The 20,886-nt window shown below is 30.2% G+C and overlaps 1 pseudogene; it reads left to right on the top strand.

The window, feature by feature from the left end:
* The first annotated feature begins 2 nt into the window (after positions 1-2).
* On the top strand, positions 3-19,543 carry LOC139498054 (uncharacterized; annotated as a pseudogene).
* The last annotated feature ends 1,343 nt before the right edge of the window (positions 19,544-20,886 follow it).

The following is a 20,886-nucleotide window of genomic DNA, read 5'->3' as shown; positions in this document are numbered from 1 at the left end:
TAATGTCAAAGATAAGAGCTAAAAGTAGATTCCATTACTGGAGTTGTATCCGATTTGTTCCCTGGACACAAACTATCAAGGCTTGTATTTGGTCCAAATTATTGTTCAAACAAAGTTGCATAACAACACTAAATGAGGTTACGAAACCCATGCCAAAAATACCGTTGTTCAAAATATCATAAGAATGATATTTTTGTCAGTATTTTCCCCGCCATTTACGTTGAGTTATGTTTTTTTGTACAGACATTCAAATTTATAAAGATAAGTTAGTTAAGTTATGGCCCGATATTTTCACAATTATCAAGTTCATTGTGTCAAGATGATAAAAAAAAAATCAAGTTGATCAACGGACAAAAAATCAGTTCACATAGAGCGTTACATTTCTAACCAAATAGCAAATATTAATCGAAATATAGGTGTAAGTTCACAAAATTGTCCGGATTTCAATTATATTTTGGCTGAATAAACGTTAATCTTAGGGTTTGACAAACTAAGATTGAAATCAAATTATATTTTCTTATAACAAACATGATTTTATTGACATATTTTCTGTATTTTTCTGGCCATAGTATTTGGTGGAAGCAAACCTGCCTTCATCGAATCTAGATAGACATAAAAAAAAAATGCGACATCATATGGTTTCGTAATGAAAAAAAAAATCGAAACTCAATCGCTCAATCACACATGTTCAACGAAGAGACCCGTTTCAAAACGAGTATATCTTTTTTGCTATGATTCAAAATGAAAATGGTCTAGACATCTAATTGAAATTTTCAGCTGAAAGAAGGGATCATATTAGGACCTTATCGACACCTTAATATAGCTGTATCATGTATTTTGAGTTGAAATTTAAAAAGATATGTTAGGAAAGCAATATTATCATATTTCACATCATAATGTTAATGAAAATTAACCCTTATTTAGACTTTATGCACCAGAAACATTCAAGTAGTTAAAAACAGTTGAATACCATTGATGTTCACATGAATAAAGAAATCGTTGTGAGATTAAAATTATTTTCCTTTTACCTCAGAACATTGACGGACGGTGAATATGCCATTCTGTGCTAATATTAATCGACATTAGCTTCCGACTGATGAGTTTCATTAACAAATAATTTAAAGCTGACAGTAGACCTAAGCGTCTTTTCTCGTATATCATTCCATTGGGTTGCTGACACATTCACGGATACCTTCATCTTCAATTATCAGTACATAATTTACATATCAAGAAGTAGTATTAAACATGAATAAAAGTATGCAAAAAACGTTAAAAACGACAGAAAACATCTTTTTAAAACATAGTTGTGTAACATTTATTAAAGGATTCACTGAGGGATTCATAAAGTTTGGCAATGGCGATGTGGAGATAATTAAGAAACCAATACCGGACGGAAAGTTTACGGGTGATTCCATGATATGTCATTTCTGTTGTAGAGAGGATGGGAGTTGGAAAGATCCAGTATATCTCCCAACTAAAGAACCATTCACATTATTTCCTACAGATAGTGAATGTCAAGAGGTCAAAGGTTACTTTATTGATTGTTTCTCAGAATCTTTTTATAATATTAGTATATGACTTTTATATATGTCATTTAGATGAAATATGTTCCGATTTGGTAGAGGTAGTGGTGCTTATTCTTTGCGTTTTTGCATTATATAATTGTGTAATCTTGTTTGGCTTTTGTTAAATTGTTGGTAGAAATTTAAAATATCGTATAAGGAATGCACTAGTTTACATTTGCTTAAACGAATAAAAAACTACTTTTACAGATCATAAACGGATCATGTATGTTAGACCACTCTGATTATAACCAAATGCTTTTTTTTTAATTGCATCATCAAGTTTTACTAACATGCATTGTTGTACGTGCAAATGGTAAAGGAAGGTGTATAATTTCGACCACACATTCATTTTATTAAAAAATGAAGCTTAAAGGGTAAACAAATACAATCCGGTTTACACCTGTAACGAAGGTAGGTGATGTTTAATGTTTCAACGAGCAACATAATGTTAAAATAAAAAAAATTGACAACCAAACAGCTGTTTGCCAAAATTTCACAGACCCTCAAGTACAGCAAAGTGTAGCAACACACGATTTGTCATCTTTCTAGTTTGAATTTATTTTTGTTTGTTTAACAATGTGTGCTTGATTGTGATTTTTTATATATTTATTCTTCAATTTAAGATATGAAAGCAGAAAAGCAATGGTTCATGCTGAAGGGTAGTAGAAGAGTCCTAATTGCTGGGCTAGCACCTAATTCCCGAATAGCAAGGAAAACGTCGGTTTTTATCAATGTTTGCTACTACTGGCCAATTAATTACGGTTTGCTTTTATATCTTTAGTTCTGTATATAAAAATAGTGTTTTCTTTTAATAAGAATGCAACAAAGTTAAGATAATTACAGAAATAAAGATATAGAAAATTATAGTACTACTCATAACCTTTATGTTTTGCATTTTGTTACTTACTTTTGTTTTTCCATACTATCAAATATATGAAAAGTATGGTTAATGAAAATATTCATTTATATAAACATAAAAATAGTTGATGATACAGCCTTTATCAAAAATTGATGACACAACCTTTAGTAATAGTTAATGATACATCCTTTATTAATAGTTAATGATACATCCTTTATTAATAGTTAATGATACATCCTTTATTAATAGTTAATGATACAGCCTTTATTAGGATGGTGCCATGTCTATTTTACAAAAATATACATTGTTCATTTTAAATTATTCAATAAAAAGAACAGAAACGAACAAGTTTCTTAAAACAAAAACAATACCAAAATAACCACAACAACACCAAAATAACCCAAACAACACCAAAATAACCCCTATAACATCATGTCAAAAATTACAGGTGATATAATGGGCGTGAAAATTACTGACTTATAATACAGATATAGTCATATGACGGGTTTAATCATTTATATCACATTTTAGATTGCGGTGGCATATTCACGATTTCAGAGAAGAACCCGAAGGCCATCATAAGTTCTCCAAACTTTCCACAAGCTTGTAAGTTTAAGCAACAATGTAGCTGGACAATAAAGGTAAAACTTATAACTTACACAACTGTAGAAAATTATGAGAACTATGATGACAGTTTAGTATTAAGTTAATTGTATATCATAACATAAATACGTAAAAAGGTATGTTTAACCGTAGTAATTATTGTACATACTAGCAGTTATTTCACGTGATATTGAATTGACTCTAAGAGAACTCCAAGTACACGTTCGTTTGTATGTGAAATTTCTGAATTGTCTTACAATTATAACATGCTTATATCAAATAATTGAAAACATTCTTTTCACAAAAATACCGATTTTTTTTATCAACCATCCACCTGGATAAAAAGGAGTAGAATTGTCAGAATTGTTCATATTGGTTTATATTTGAACAAAAAAAAGAAAAGATGAACTGTGTACCTATAAGAGGTAAGCTGCAGAGCTCAATGATAAACATGTTTAATAAACTGTTCTATAGCACATACACTGTAAGTAGAATAAAATACCTCTCGATCTAAATTTGTGAAATATGTTTCTTTATTCAAAACAATTTTAGAGATTGTTCTTTTCATTCTAATATATATCTTATTTTCAAAGAAAAATGATAATGGGTTAACGTAATTTTACTTTCAGAGTCCTGAAAATACCAAAATGAAGCTGGCATTTGATAAATTTGACATTGAGTCCACTGTTGATGGTGAAAGTTCATTTCCCATATGCGAGGATTCATTAGAAGTACGGTTTACACTACCAGGTCATCCAGGAGTCAAGTAAATATTGTTTTTAGCAACATATGTTTTTGATTGTGTTTTGTTTTGTATGAGACGTTTTATTTTATGCAAAATGTTTTGAACTACATTTGAATCACTTCTTACAGATATTAAATAGATTAAACATTTTGATACAAAAAGCAAAATGTTAACATAAAGTTATGTTTACTCAACCAACTTGTGCAGTAAATCTCAAAATAGTTTTTCTTCTCACATTTTGTTTCCGTGTTAGCAAGTTAATTCTGATAAATAATAAAATCCGGAAGTCTACTGTCTTGTTGAAAATGAGATCGAACAATATTGGAAGCAACGTATATTTGAATAACGCATCCATAAATAGAGATACAATTTATTTTGCGAAAATGTTTTGTAGCTATTGTGGACGAAGGTTTAGCTCTGTTATTATCTCAGAAGTTAATTATATTGGACTAACATTATCTTCCGGGTTAACAGGAACAGGAAATGGTTTTAAAGCTTCTGGGTCATTGATTACTGGTAGGTATATTCTATATTTTGCATTGAAATATCGATTAGATTTAAAATAGATTTCGGTCACTGATAATGATGAATAAGTTGCTCATAAATAGAATAAAATTGAAGTACATTAGAACATGTTAAGAACACACTTAGTAAAATCTGTCAATTAACACACACAGCTTTTGAAATAGTTAAACTACTCAGGACAGAACGACATAGGCCGGATGGAAACTTACGAAGATCTTTACAAGGACATGATTTTTAATCATCCTCTCTTTCTTATAACAGATGAATACATGTGCTACACTGGTAAAGGCGATGATTACCGCGAAAATGTCAATGTCACAAGAACGTTTGAATCATGTTTACCTTGGACAAGAGTTCAAAACTGCCCTCATCACGCATTTGATTCTGGGTAATACTCTATGTTTCGGTCGTCCATTATAATTAATACTAAATCTATTCTCTTTTTCCGTTACATTCTCTTTAAATTATAAAATTGGAAAATGGCATTGATAACCAATCTTCTTATACCTTTAAGTTTTTTTTTCTTGAACAAATCATGAAGATTCATGTTTTGATTCTTATAAACGTATTGGTACTTTGTTTAGTTTTCACTGTCGTTTAAAGACTAATTTTGTTTAGTAGACTTGCTAATTTGAAAACTCAATTGAAAAAATTAAATTTTCATTGTTTAGTTTTGCACATATTGCGCCTTGTTAAAACTGCAATATATAAGAATTATAGAATAGCTTTTGCTTTCTTATTATTTTGTATCTAATTTTTCTATGTCCTAAATATTGTTCTTGAAGTGTATATGTAATCACCAACACATAATGAGTGTTAATTACTTATGTACTTCTTATATTATATTTAGTGATTTGGACGATGATTTAGTTGACGATTACTGTAGAAATCCAGGAAGTGGAAACAAAACCATGGTGTTATACTCACTATGAAGATTGTAACAGAAATTATTGTGATCCATGTGGTTTAGGTAACATCCATAAACATAAATAGATGAAAAAAAAATTGGGGAAAACAAAATCGTTTCCGACTTTTAAAAACATAATTAAATCAACTATGAGAAATCTGATGTTACATGGTTAAAAGATTGTCTTTTTTACTTATTTCAACTGAAATCATAGAAATCATTATGAAATTTGAAATCAATGATTATCTTGGTTAAAGAGGAAACAAATATATATTATAGAGCAGAAAGATGCATTATGTAAAATTTAATCGTGGTGTAGAAAGTGCAGTTAATTATTTAATTTAAGTATGGCGTTTATCAGAAGTTTTAATCATTTTAATACTGTAAATATTAAAAACAATATATGGATAGATGAGACTTTATAGAAATAAAGTTATGACAAAATAATTTCGGACTATAAATGGCTAAAAATAATCGGTCTATTTTTTTCTTGAAATAAACAATTTGATACAGCAATACATCTGTTTGTTAGAATATTCATTTAAATGAACAAAAAACTAATGGTTTTTATTTTAGAGACATTGATAGTTTTTTACGTTTGAAGTAAATGTTTCCACACTTTTAAACAAGTTTAAACATTTTGTAATATGAAAAGAGTTTACTCAGAAAAAATGTAATTCTAAAAAGGAATAGTAGTGATATCTCCACGACTATAAGATGTTTAGAAGAAGTATACATTAGTTCAAGATGAGTGTTTTGCTATAAGCTATGTAATCGATCTTGATTACATTTGTTCACAGAAAGTTGCTATGATTTGTTGGATGACTGTGCTATGCTTGTTGCTGAAGAACCAACATTTTGTCAGAACAATGTAGAAGCTCAACGAATATGTAGACAATCTTGTGGATTTTGTATGATGGGCAAACCAAAACCAGGTATATAATAATCATCAAAGTTATATTCAACTAATAGATGTATCATTATGCGTCCTTCTCGAAGATTCTAAAACAAATCTCATTCCTTTCCTTGTTAGGTTTCAAAAATCAAAAATGACTAAACAACATCTTTAAAAAAAAAAAAAAAAAAACACTAAAAAATCGTTGACTCCTACATTGTCTGAATTGCGTTAAGACATGATGAGTGGACATTGTTAAATTGATATTAATATACTGCAATATCTTATTACAGGTCAATTTATGGATGAAAAATGAGGCCAAATGGATATTTTAACTGTTTAAAAACATATCTAAATTTGTTTTATATTTTCCAAACAATAGACTCACTTATATATATATAATTATCTTTTTTCTTTCCACGGCAGTTGTTGATTAATGTTGTTACATGTGTAATTTATTTTACATCACATATTGAATAATGCATGCCTTCATCATAAGGAATCTATAAGAAGACGTGTTTATTTTTCATCCATAATTCCCCCACATCAATACTGTATTACAGAGTCCAAATGCATTAAAACAATATTTATTGTTTAAAACGATTAAAATATGTCTTCAAAAATCTATTCTTTACATAAGTGTCAATTTTACAATCATAACAAATTGTATTGGATTTTCAACAACAAAACGCAACATTGATTTAATGTCAATGTTAAAGCCGTCTGCCTATTAGTTAATCTATTTCTGTAGATTTCAAGTTATTCATTTTTAATGCTATATAAAATAGTGATCATTGTTAAGAAAATGAAAAATCTAACGTTTTGATAAATTTATGAAGTTTTTACGATAAAATAACCTTTGTTTGTGTCAATACTTGTTACACTAAACATTGCTGCTTCATTGCAAGAAAACACTATAATTAATATAGGTAAATGCATGCGTATCAGGTACGAGTACACATTCTAGTGTTTGTAGTAGTTAGATAGTTTGATCCGTCTTTTTTAAAACACTTTCCTTTTGAATCAAATTTTGAAAGAATAACGGAATCTTACAACAACTGCTTTTTGACTCCTCGTGTATTTCATATATTTCGTGGTTCTGATTTGATAGTTTTCAATAAAAACCATCCAATCAGAACTACGAAGTACAACGATAAACATTTAAATGTTATATGACTTTGATGACTATTATAAATTTCGTCATGTTGTTTTATTTTGGAAATCATGACCACCAAAGGAACTTCCTTTTGTTATTGATAATCTAAGCTTCTAAAAGTTAATATTTCTGTCGCAGTTTTTATCGAGTAATATAAATATTGATAGTTAAACATCCATTCTAGAAAACAAAAATCGTGGGTAATTTTTTTTTTATCAAAAAACGAAGCTTCACAAACATAATTTCAAGTTTTTAAATCGAGTATGCTGCGTTTGGTGATTTCTCAATGGCATACGTTTAAATACACGCCTCACTCTCCCATCCTTGAAAACACACACAAAAAAAAGATCTCTCCTTTTTTCTATTTTTATCATGTCCAAACTGGGGAAAAATGAAGAGTGTCTTTTTTTACTCTATTGAAAATATATGAAATCTAAAATGAGAAATTATTTTACGAATGCAACCCTAGATTAATAGTAATAATTTTAGCACATTTCTAAGATATATTTTTTTTTATAAATGAATAACAAAAATGACCAATAAAATCATATAAGAAATAATTAATTCATGCCATGCTTTGTGCTCATTTTAACATGGGTAGCATTATACTTCTCTCAATATATATTAATGCCAAGCGTTAGCGAGTTGTAAAATATTCACAAATATAATGCCTAGCCATGTAAAAATGGGCATAAAGCATGGCATTATAGATTTATTTCGATTCGGATATGAATATTAAGAACTTTTGTACCTTGATTCCATCCTATAATACACACTCAAAAGACAGCGATTTTGATTTGATGAACCAAAAACGTTATAGAAAACCAACAGTTGGACGATAAGAAAATTAACATATACATGTATATGTATGCTATTTTAAATGTGATGCACTGTGGGTTTTTTTCAGTCTCAAAAATAAAATGCCGTTCCCCACCTATGTTATATGATGCTATTAGTACAGAACGTATTAGGAGACGTTACAAAGTCGGAGATGTCGTCACATTCAAATGTAAAACAGGCATAGAAATTGAGAGAAGAATATGTTTGGCAGATGGAAGTTGGTCTGGCGAAAATTTTGTTTGTGGAAGTAAGAGTTTATATCAGCATTTCTTTAGTATATATATATATATGCAGTTGTTTTATAATAGAACAAAACAAATTCTTCTATTAAATTTACCCAGATAAATTTACTTCTCCAAAGTGATCGGTAATGAATTTCAATAATGTAAAAAAAAATTTGATATATGCAGTAATTCGTCCTTGTAATTTAAGTTACCGAAATAAACATTTTGTAAACTACAGGATACACGTAATGTTCGATTTAAAATAACGCTAATTTCGATCGTTGTTTACTTTAGATATATAACTTCTCACGTTCACATGTAGTGAACAGAAATTATCTGACTATTATAAAGAATCATACCATTATAGTTTTTTTTTAACTTTATGGTATGAGTTTATGATAAAGGTGTAGTTCTGGTGTGAAATGGTTTGATTAACATGTATATTCTATCAACTATTGCAATGATTTAATAACTGGTCTAAATGATCTAACAATATAACATACATTTATTGTTCCTTAAATCATACGTCGAATACAAACTGACAGGACAACATCATGGAAAAAAATAAACGACAAGAAGACAAAATATTAGCTTCTACAAAACATTAAAAAATAATAATCCACAAGTGGGTCCATTGTCTCTTGAAGGGTGTCGTGTCACATTGGCGGACAAATAAGATCTTCAATCAGGAAGGATAAAAAGAATGATTAGAATTCTTTAGGTAAATTTGTTGGGTTTTGTTTTGAAAATTTTACGACTTTTTTGATTGACTGTCATCAAAAATATATAGTGTCCAACCACGGTTTGTAATTCGAGATTTTCTTTACTCTTTGTTCTGTTTCTGTTCAGTGTTTTCATGAATCGTGTCTTTCTGCTTTACTATGTTGCTTGTGATAAGTGCTTTCCTCTTTCAAAATGACTTTTAATAATGCGTCGTTGGTAAAAAAAAAATGATTGAACTATGTGATTGCTTCAAACAGAAGCGTTATTTTATTAAGTTTTAGTCTAATTTTCCACTAACTGTCACTCTCCAAATTTTTATACTATTTTTTTAGGATGTCCAAATGGTTGGTTTCCTTTTCAAAGGAAATGTTACCGATGGTTTGACACATATGAGAACATGACACTTTCTAACGAGATTTGTAAACGTCATTCAGCTGTAATGACATCAATAAAAGATGAAGATGAATTCAAATTTTTATTACGATTAAGGTAAGAATTTTAGAAATTTCAATATTTATCTACCAAAAGTGTCTATTTTGAAATGGTGACATATAATCATTTGCATTGTTTTTTCGTATATTGCTAAATATGCATCTTAGAAAACATGTTAGGATTTTTATATGATTCTTCCAAATACATAATCCACTTAAAAAAGATACACAGAATTGTTTTCAATTAAGTTTGTTGTAGTGAAAATGATTTTAAACAGGAATGTATTTGTTTTACATTGCAAAAACGATAATGATGATCAATTTACAATGACGTTAATTCAGTATCTATTTTGATCACCATTTTTAGTGCCCAAAATATAGGCTTCTGTCTGTACGTGGAATACTAGTATTTTTTTGTATAGGAAAACTTGATTCTTTACTCCACCAAATTCGGTGCAAGTTGATTAAAGTACAGACCCTCCATGTCTCCAAAATAACCACATTGACGTTGATTTACCTATGTTTAGATTAGGTTATAGTACTTAGTAGTTATGCGTGACCTAACACTTCTTGGGTCATCTTGGGCTGATATAGTCCTATGCAGTCTCTGCTAAAAGTGTGAAATTCATTTCTGGTGATCATCAAATTAGTGGACGATTTCAGTTTATGATACTGTAGCATGTAGACAGCGTTGTTATTTGTCGCAAGGACAATCTTGTTATAGCGGCATTCAACAGTAATGACTATCGCCTGTTCAATACCTACATGTTTCACATGACAGTTTCCACGATTATTGCACTTGTTATCAAATAGTCCATTTCTATGTATGTTGATGTTTATTTCTGTTGTTCCTTTGTCTTCCTCTTATAGTTTATGTGTTTCTCTCAACCGCTTTATGACTTTTGAATACCGGTACACAACTGTTGCTTTTATTTTACCTCCCTTACAGTATCCTGAATTGTTTTTCTGCACAGTTACTTAAGATGTAATTTTGCGGGTATTGATGATTGATTACAGTTGTCTAGTGTTAAACTGATCGTACCGAATTTCGGTATTTCAAAGTGACAGACTTAACGAAACTCTGAATAGTAACCAACATCGTTAAACATGCCATTGATAGTAGTTTTATAAATGCACATCATTGTTTCCTTTGTTTACGTATCTAATTATACCAAATTCATTTATATATTGTATTTAAAAAAACAGATTGATACAGAGTATACATCATTGAAATACAATATGTCAATTAAAGGAAAGTAAGAAACTAAAGGAAAGTAATTGAGTTAATTTTGATCGTAAACGTAATGTATTTTTGTATTTAACACCTAACACATTTGACCAAGCATTCGCTCTCTTTCGTTTTTCTGATGTAATTAATAATTAAAAAGAATATGAAAATCACATTTGATAAATTCATGGTCGGAAGAGATTTTCTAGATTAACCTTGAATGTTAAAACCTTCATAGAAAATCGTCTCACGATTCAATTACTTATATTAACTATCAAATTTGTATGGAATTGTATTACCAAGCTCACAAAGATCATAATCATGTCTTCTTTATATATAAATTAGATTACTGAACCTCCTGGTTAAGGAAGTATTATTTAAAGTAAAACATGGGACAATTTGTGGAATAAAAGTTGTCGTTTCAATTTTGTTTTTATCACTCAACAAATTACAAACTGATTAAAGAAAAAGATCTAAATAAATATGATTTTCTTACCTTTTTTAACATTATAATTATTTATATCATACGTTTATTGAATGATTTGAAATATCAAATTTGTGTATTTGTCTCGATTTTGCTGATGTTCTATGGACTTAATTACTATAATTATTCATATATAGTTTTTTGATAATAAATACATTATATATAAAATTTAGTCCTGGTATCTATGATGAGTTTATTTACAAAAAAACAAAAAAAATATGAAACTGTAATCCAAATGATTCCTTTGTATATCAACATCGACCCTAATATTTTGTTGCTGACTATAAAAAAAACAATTGAATCAAGATTTCCAATGTTAAAGTTGCAGTCCTTATAGTGAAAGCGTTGATAATGCCGCCGTAATGCCTCATTCATATTGCCTGTACCAAGTCAGGAATATGACAGTTGCTTTCCGTTTGATGTGTTTGAGATTTTGATTTTGCCAATTGCTAATTCCGTTTAGAATTTTCCTCAGAGTTCGGTAATTTTTTTCTTTTCTTTTATCATAATGAAAAATTAGTTCATTCAGATCTTATACTTGCAATAATAAATATGATTTTCACAAATGGAGCAGGAAGCCTATACATATTGACTACCGTATGAAATATATAATGATTCTCATAACAATAATAACATGTCTTCATAAACCTGAGTTGATTCATTACAGTATGGAGTAGATATCTCCCAATTGATACAATATTCTGGAACTTGCGTTTCTCTATCATGTATTCAATTATTTTCAAAATATCCAATCGAAAGTTTTACGCACGCTTTCCTAAGTTGATTGATGGTATTGAATATATGCCTGAAAGGTGACAAAGATATGTTTTATTCCTCTTTTTCTTTGATTATGGCTCCACTGAATGATATTGATCACTGAATGATATTGATCACTGAATGATATTGATCACTGTATAAGTACTCTTCATGATCAATATGACAGATGCTGCATATAATGCAGAATTTACCAACCTTTCCCGCATCCAGAACACTAGAGATCATCCCTTTTCTGATAGGGTTTCTACGTCTTATTTTCTGTGAAGTATTTTTATGACTTGTACGCTTTTCATCTGTTTTATTTTGCCATTTCGTTGTCAGTTTCTCTTTGACTTATGAGTTTTGGATGCCCTTTTAGTGCAAATTAATCAGCGATATTTGTTTTGTTACCTTAAGGTAGCACAATACAAAGATTTTTTCACTCCCAATCAGACAACTTTAAACTGATGTAATTCATTTCATCCTTCTTTATATTTTATAAATGAGGTACCAAAAGAAAGAAGAAAGATTAATCTTTCAAATTGTGAAAATTTCATTATGACATAATTATTACATAATTAATTATTATGTAATTAGTCGCTATATTGTGATGTCCACACTTGAATGAATTTAGCGTCTTTGTTTTTCATAGCATCCCAAAATATTTTATAGATTCTTGTACAACACAGCTTGACCTCCAAAACTGTGTCTCAGATTTCCAAAAACATCAATAGAACAAATTTTATACCCAATTGAACTTAGTGGTCTCTAATGAATTGATGTTGCCAACTTCATTGAAGATTTATGAGAGAATGAAATACAATAGGAAAAATCTGAGACACAGTTTTGGAGGTCAAAATGTGTTGTGCAAGAATCTATAACAAATTTTAGGGTGCTATGAAGAACAAAGAAGCTAAATTCATTCAAGTATGGACATCACAGAATGGCAACTAATTACATAACAATTAATTATTTAATAATTATGTCATAATGAAATTATCACAATTTGAAAGATTAATCCTTCTTCTTTCTTTTGGTACCTCATTTATAAAATTTAAAGAAAGATGAGTGGAATCACATTAGTTTAAAGATGTCTGATTGGGGATGAAAAATCTTTGTATTGTGCTACCTTAATGCTGATCTTACACTCAGCGAAGATTTGATACAACTAAGGTGTTACGTTCATTGTCTAATAACAATTTAGATGACAGTGAACGAGAGTTGAAACAGAAGCTACTTTTTGAGTATTTTTTGTTTTAAGTTTTGGATTTTCCAATATTTTGGACTCCATCATAACTGTAGAGACATTAATCATCAACATGTGAACAAAGTAGACAGTAGTTGCTTATAGAATATAGTGTTGAGCTCTTATTTGTACGTAGTTTATGTGTATAAATAAAGGCAATAGTAGTATACCGCTGATCGAAAGTCTTAAAATAGAATTTGAATTGTATCGTATATTAATACATCATCTTACAAAACATGTATGACTAGAAAATATTGCTGCATGGAACCGATCTTGAAAGATTTTCACAAAAAAAATCTGCATAAGAAATACTTGTACCAAGTCAGGAATATGGCAGTTGTTATACATTCGTTTGACGTGTTTTAGCTTTTGATTTTGCCATTTAATTACAGACTTTCCGTTTTGAAATTTTCTCTCTGAGTTCAATATTTTTATGTTTTACTTTTTACTGCACATTTTCACAAAAATATTTAATTGTTAAAAATGAGGGGAGAAAGATAACAAAGGGACATTCAAACTCATTTACCGAAAATTGTCTTACCAAAGACAAACAGACAGACAAACAGACAGACAAACAGACAGACAAACAGACAGACAAACAGACAAACAAACAAACAAACAAACAATTGTACCCAAAACACAATAGAAAACTATAGACTATCACTAAGCAACACTACCATCAACTTGGTGTTATCTCAGGTGCTATAAAGGGAACCTCATGTTAATTAATAATCTATTACAAAAGCGAGAAGATCCGACTAGACTGCAAGAAAAATATATAAAAAAGCAATTGAATTAACTAATAACCTTATAACGTAAGAAGATTGAACGTAAAATCATCAGATCCAAATGACCCCTACAGTCGAAAGAGTATTTTCTCGTCGTACACGGTTATGTTAGTTATAGTCACTATTTTTGTTTTTGTCTATACCAATGGAAGTAGTTTCATAATACTAACGATATTGAAGGCTTGGTCACTGTCATAAACGACTAGTCTCAATATCACATATTTAAATAATCGGTAAGGTAACTCGTTACATAATGTGCTGGTGACCTTTTACGATATATATGGGGCCAGTATATTTCATATGGGGATTTGAGGTAGGAATTCATTCTCCCAAATTTTACCTTGACTAGTATTTAATTTGTTAACCAGTATATATAACTCGAGAAAACAAACCCGTTTTGATTTATTACCTTATTTTGTTTTTCTCATGAACAGGAATGATCATAAATAATGTTGATTCCAGGATAAACGAGCAACAAACTGAAATTAATGTGTGAAATGTATAAGCTTCTAGATTAATTTTTTGTTCAGAACTGATGTTCGGCCCTTCTGGCTTGGTTTACGGTTTGATGACAGTTTAGGAGATTCTGTTTGGCTAGAGGATGGTACGACTGTTACCTTCAACAAATGGGTTTCAGGTGAATAAATTTTAATTCATATTGTTATGCTTTTTATCATTCTTTTCAGAGCTTACATCAATTAATAAGAATAAAAACTATCTATATTGACAGATAACTAAGAACATTTATCAAATATAATGCCATTCATATATTCCTAGTCCAAAATATTTTAAATATTAAGTCTATTATAAAATGAAGTATTCTAATTATCAGAAAAAATCTGCTCATTTCGAACTATAATATTCAGTCTATTAAAAAATTAAATATTTTCTAATTGTCAGGGAAACAGCTCATAGTCGAATTATAATATTCAATTATATTGAACACAATGGTTTTAATAATTTCAAATAGAAACTGTTCGATGAATTTCTTTATTGTTTTATTTTTGTTTAGGAAACGACAAAGGTTGTGGATATGTGGATAAAATCGGGCAGTGGAAGGGGATCTCTTGTAACAGTGTCCAATATCTATCTGTTATCTGTAAAATGTCTCCATCAGGTTTGCTATATAATATTTGATTACTTTTTCATAGAATTTAAAGCAATATTCGGTATCATATATTGGAATCTATGATTAGTTTATATACAACCCCTGGGTCGATGCCTCTGCTGTTGGAGTTTGTATTCCCCTAGTATTTCACAAGCCAAGTAGTTAGCACCTGGGTATTAACATGAATTACCATTGATTTGGTCATCATTATAAATGAGATGTTTCTAAAAATTTGAATATTTTTGAAATACTAAGGCTTTTCTTCCTCAGGAATAGATTACCTTAACTGTATTTGGGAAAACGTTTAGAAATATTTGGTCCTCAATGCTCTTCAACGTCGTACTTTATTTGGGGTTTTTAACTTTTATTCAAGCATCTTTTGTAGACGAAACACGCATCTTGCGCAAGAACAAAATTTCAATCCTGGTATCTTTGCTGAGTTTATTTCAAATGTAAAGTAGGACCTCTGAAAAACCACTAACGAATATAATAATAACTTTTCTTACCGCCCCTTATACAAATGGAGATTTTGTCGGAATATATTTGACTGTACTCTAATCTATAGATAGAACAGTATGTAATGATGCTAGAGATGACTGTGAGGAATTTATCAGAGAAGATCCTGGAGCATGTGGAGCACATCAAGACTTTGCATGGCACGTTTGTCCAAAATCTTGTAATCTCTGTAATGACGGATCAGGTAACTATACTTTATATTTCATTTAAAAAGACAGTTTAAACTTGCTATAAAAAAACGCAACACCATCTAAGCCTTTGCAAATGTGTAAAAAAGTATTTCTTAATTCTTCATAACCTATCATTATATGCCTTAAAGAACAAAAGTAACACTTGTTAGTGTCCTACACAAGGATCAAAGAAAAATAGAAGGGTATATCTTGTTATACTTTCAAACATTTGAGGCATTGTATATTGTCTACCACGTAATTACAAGGAATTCCTGTTAATCATTAATCATTGCTTAATTATAAGGCACATCATACAAAACACCTTCTAGATAAAAAGTATTGACTCAGTTTAATTTTTTTATAATAAAACATAAAACTTAATATTCTAGGAAATTATAATGGTGGCATCTTCTGAATAATAAGATGTGTCGTTTTCTTTATCACAGTGTTAAAAAGACTTAATAGAGTATATGGTAAATATAGTAAATATGCTGTTATCAACTACATATGACACTCACACGAAGATGCAAACTAATTGATCTTAGACGTTACATTAAATCTCTGTGTTCCTGTACTGTTCTAAAATCTCTAAAATGAAATGACGTTTTGACCAGGAAACATTATATTATAGGTTGAATGATTATGTTGTACATTTTGTGTTATTATTTTCCTAGTCGTGAAATGCCCTTTGCCGCCAACACCAAAGAACGTGGAACTGTTAAATAAGGTAAAGGATCTCCATCCGGGTACAATGATAGAATACAAATGTAAACACGGATTCGTTCTTGACAATGGAAATCTTAGACGGGCCTGCTTACTTAATAAAGAGTTCACAGGAAATGAACCGGTTTGTATAGGTAAGATGTGTCGTTTTTTTTATTTCCCAGTTTAAATTTCAGGAGTAACTGGAGAGAAAAGATATTTTTTCGTGAAAATATTTAATTGGGAAAATACATATGTGTTCGATTGATTATAATCACATTAGAGAAAATGTTTTCTTTTGTTTTCACGTTATGTTATCATAATGAGGAATGCATAGAATGATTTAACAAAAAAATGCATACAAGTTAACTTATTTTTAGTATTTACTTTTTGGAAAAATCCTCATACTAATATAAATAAAGTAGCCGAACATTTATATCCTAATTTACGGATTTTTTAACCTATGTAAACAGAATCGCTTGAAATTTAAGCCGTGATTTCATATATTTGAAGACTAAAGGCAACAGTAGTATATCGCTGTTTGAAATTCATAAATCGATTGAGAAAAAAAAAATCCGGGTGACAAACATAAACTGAGGGAAATGCATCAAGTATAAGAGGAGAATTACGACACAACAGATACACCACATTAAAATGTAACACACAAAAAGCTATTCTGTTAAGTTTTACATTCACGATAATCACTTTCTTAGTTTCAAGCTTGGTAGTATGAAACCTTATGTATTATAAAGTAGTTGTAGAAGAAGTAACATAAGGGTTGCAAAATCATAGATTAGGATGTGGTATGATTTTTATATGACAACCCTTCAACAGAGACAAAATGACATAAAACTTTGGTCAATGATCGGCTTTCAACGATGAGCAAAATGCACCGATATGGAAAATGTAAAACAATCCAAACGAGAAATAGCACATACTAGTTCAGTAATTCAACAAGGATATCTACCTTTTTATAAAGAAATTTTCATTACATTAAGTTCAGTAATAATATTTATGCCAGATAAAGATTTAGTCCCTTCATCAAACAACAGAATAGAGATACGTCAGAGAACATTAGATGGTAGGGAAGGGATGGCATATACTGCAGATAATGACGCATTACGAATTCATAGGTCTGGAAAGCTAGTAACATGGGAATTCTATAGTGTGTATAATGGTGAAGTAGCTTTACAAGTATGGCGACCTACCAGTAAACGTGATAAGTAAGTGAAATTACAGGATATGCTTTTTTTGTATGGTTATATTACACAATACAACAGTATTACATAAAGCTGAAATCGATTTACCATCATATATTTATCTTTATCCTATATTTGTTACGAATGCGTCGGGTTTTACATATGTAATAACCCCAAAATTGCCGGGGGCAAAAAAAAAGGTTATTGAATATTGTGCACTGATTCCAAATGACGTCACGTCATTGCATCCTTAACAACACGATTGTGATAAAATGTTTAAGGTTTTACCTTTTATTTTTCATAAAATTGTTATGATAGACTTTTTTCTCTTTTCTGCAGAACTTAAATATTTGATAAAAGGATTATAACATGTATTTTCAATATTGGTCCGGGTATCATCCCTCGACCCATATCGGACCTCGGCTAAAGCTTAGAGGCCGATATAGTTGTCTCGGGATGATACCATGGCCAATATGGAAAAAGGCATGTGATAATCTATACATATATGTAATATATATATATATATATATAAGAAGATGTGGTATTAGTGCAAATGAGACATTTTTCATCAAATCACAATTCCTAAAAGTAAACCATTATAGGTCAAAGTTGTCTGATCCTGTTTTGCTTTGAGCAAATGTAATATATTAAAACTTAATCTTTCTATCGATTAAAATTCTAATATAGAAACGAAAAGCATTTTGGGCATGCAATTCACAATTTTAGATTAACTTGCGTCAGGAGAATGTAAAAATGCTTCAGGAGTGATATTATCAAAAGGGACCTAAACTGAACAGTCAAATACGTAAGTCAGCTTTGCCTGAATGAATTTAAACCATGTTTCTTATATGGATGATTCACAAATTGAACCTATTCATCAGATATTATTTAAATGGTAATTTTATGTTTTCTTCGATGTCGATACATTGCTAAGTAACATAACTTAGTGTTTGATCATGTTGATAGTTTAGTCTCCTGGTTAAATTTCCTGAATTTGCGATCTAAAATAACGAATTGTATCTATAGAAATTGTTTTGGAAAAGATCCCGTTTAATATAAAAAAAAATGAGATAACAAAAAAAAAAAAAAACCACAACCATAAACGGACAGATTAAAAACACAAAGTTGTTTGATGTACCCTGCTTTTGACATTTTTACCTATAATGTCTGTTTCAGATGGTTATAAAACCAAGTTTAAACCACAGTTTTCTACATAACAAAATGACAAATGTCAAATATTAAATGGAATGATTTTGGTTGCATTTTATGCAGAATAAATCGCTACCGAAATTTGGCATTGTCATTAAGTTTAAAATATGCATGTAATAGCGAAACAAATGCATTTTCAAATGCTATATGATTAAATTCAGATGTGTCTTTGTGTTTTCGTCTTTTGTAGTAATGTGTGCGTTTGTCTTTAACTTCCGTTGAATCATTGTTGCTCTCTTACAGCTTTTTATGTATTGTGTTATGATTTAATATCCCAGTATGTTTTAGGTATAAATTAATTGGACAAAATGTCATAGCCAGTACGGGAAATCATCGTTCAAGATCAGTAGATGTTCCAGTTGAGGAGCAAATTGCTGTTAAGAAAGGTGATATGGTAGGATTCTTTCTGCCAAAGGACAACAAAGGGGGAATAACGTTTGACAAATGTGTAACAAGGTACACATACGGTGATTTTGGAAATCAAAAGGAAATCAAAGCAAAAATTAAGAAGTCTTCGGAATGGAATATTGGTGATGTGTTTTCTGTGAAAAATGACAAGGACAAAGATTGTAAAATAATTTCACTACGAGCCTATGTCTTGTAGATACTATGAATATTATGTTTTGTATATAAGTAAATTATGTTAATTTCATTAAATCATTGCAGCGTCTTATGTTTTATTTATAGATAAGTTTTCTTAGTCTGGATATGGCGGTTATATATAAATAAAGGCAACAGTAGTATACCGCTATACGTGATAGTTATTGTCACGAGTGATGAAACGAAACATGTCCAAGACACAAAATTCAAGTGTCATATACGGAAAAAATCTTTAGAAAATTTTTGCATGAAATGATTTTTTGTGTTCATCAAGGCTTTTTTAGTGTCAATTGTCAAAAAGAACATGTATAATTTAGCAAAAACATGTGACCCAATTTTAGGTTGTTGTCAAAACTGTTGGTTTTTATGTCTTACATTCGTAACGGATTGTGGGAGGAAATCTATCAAAATAAAAACGTAAGGTCACCCAAGTTTTAGTACGGTTTATGTTGCATAGCCGTTAGTTTTTTATTTTGTGTTTTGAGTACTATTGTTTGTCTGTTTGTCCTTTTTAACCATGGTGTTGTCATTCCACCCAACCCCATCCCCTCCCCGACTTATTTAGTTTGAATATGCAAGCAGTTTCTTCATAGCGTTCTATGACAGCTATTTTTCATCTTTACATTGTTTAGTCCTGTCATGTACGAGGATATTTGATAGACTCAAAATTACTTGATCAGAAATACTTATTTTTCCCTCAGTGGTTGTGATCCACTCTTTCTAAATAAATGTTCTTTTGAATCAGGATGACACATATATCTATAGTATAGATCAACTTTTGATCCTCAGAGCTGTACAACTTTGTCCCCCTTTTTTTGACTTTCGAACTTTTATATCTGGGCGTCACTGGTAAGTCTTGTTTGGACGAGGCGCGTTTTTGACGTAATGAATTTTAAACCTGATGACTTTTGTTATCTTTTATTCATGTCTTTCTATGCCTAATACGTTCTGCTATTTATTTGTATTGTAGTCCTGTATTATTATGTTGTCATTTTAATGTTATATTTAACGGTGCAATCAAAGTGCGAGGTTTGACATGCCACAAAACCAGGTTCAACCCACCATTTTTTCCTTTAAAAATGTCCTGTACCAAGTCAGGAAAATGGCCATTGTTATATCATAGTTCGTTTCTGTGTGTGTAACATTTTTACGTTGTGTTTCCGTTGTGTCGTTTGTTTTCTCCTATTTTTGAGTGTGAATTCACTTAACTATAAGACGTGTCACGGTACTTTTCTATCCCAAATTCTATGTATTTGGTTTTGATGTTATATTGGTTATTCTGATCGGATGTTGTCTAATGCTTAGTCCGTTGCTGTGTGTGTTACATTTTAATGTTGTGTCGTTGTTCTCCTCTAATATTTAATGCGTTTCCCTCAGTTTTAGTTTGTTTCCCCGATTTTGTTTTTT

This window comes from Mytilus edulis, chromosome 1 (genome assembly GCF_963676685.1).
Source record: "Mytilus edulis chromosome 1, xbMytEdul2.2, whole genome shotgun sequence".
Classification (NCBI taxonomy): domain Eukaryota; kingdom Metazoa; phylum Mollusca; class Bivalvia; order Mytilida; family Mytilidae; genus Mytilus; species Mytilus edulis.
The sequence above is the reverse complement of the archived record's forward strand: the minus strand, read 5'-3'. Positions and strand labels throughout refer to the sequence as shown.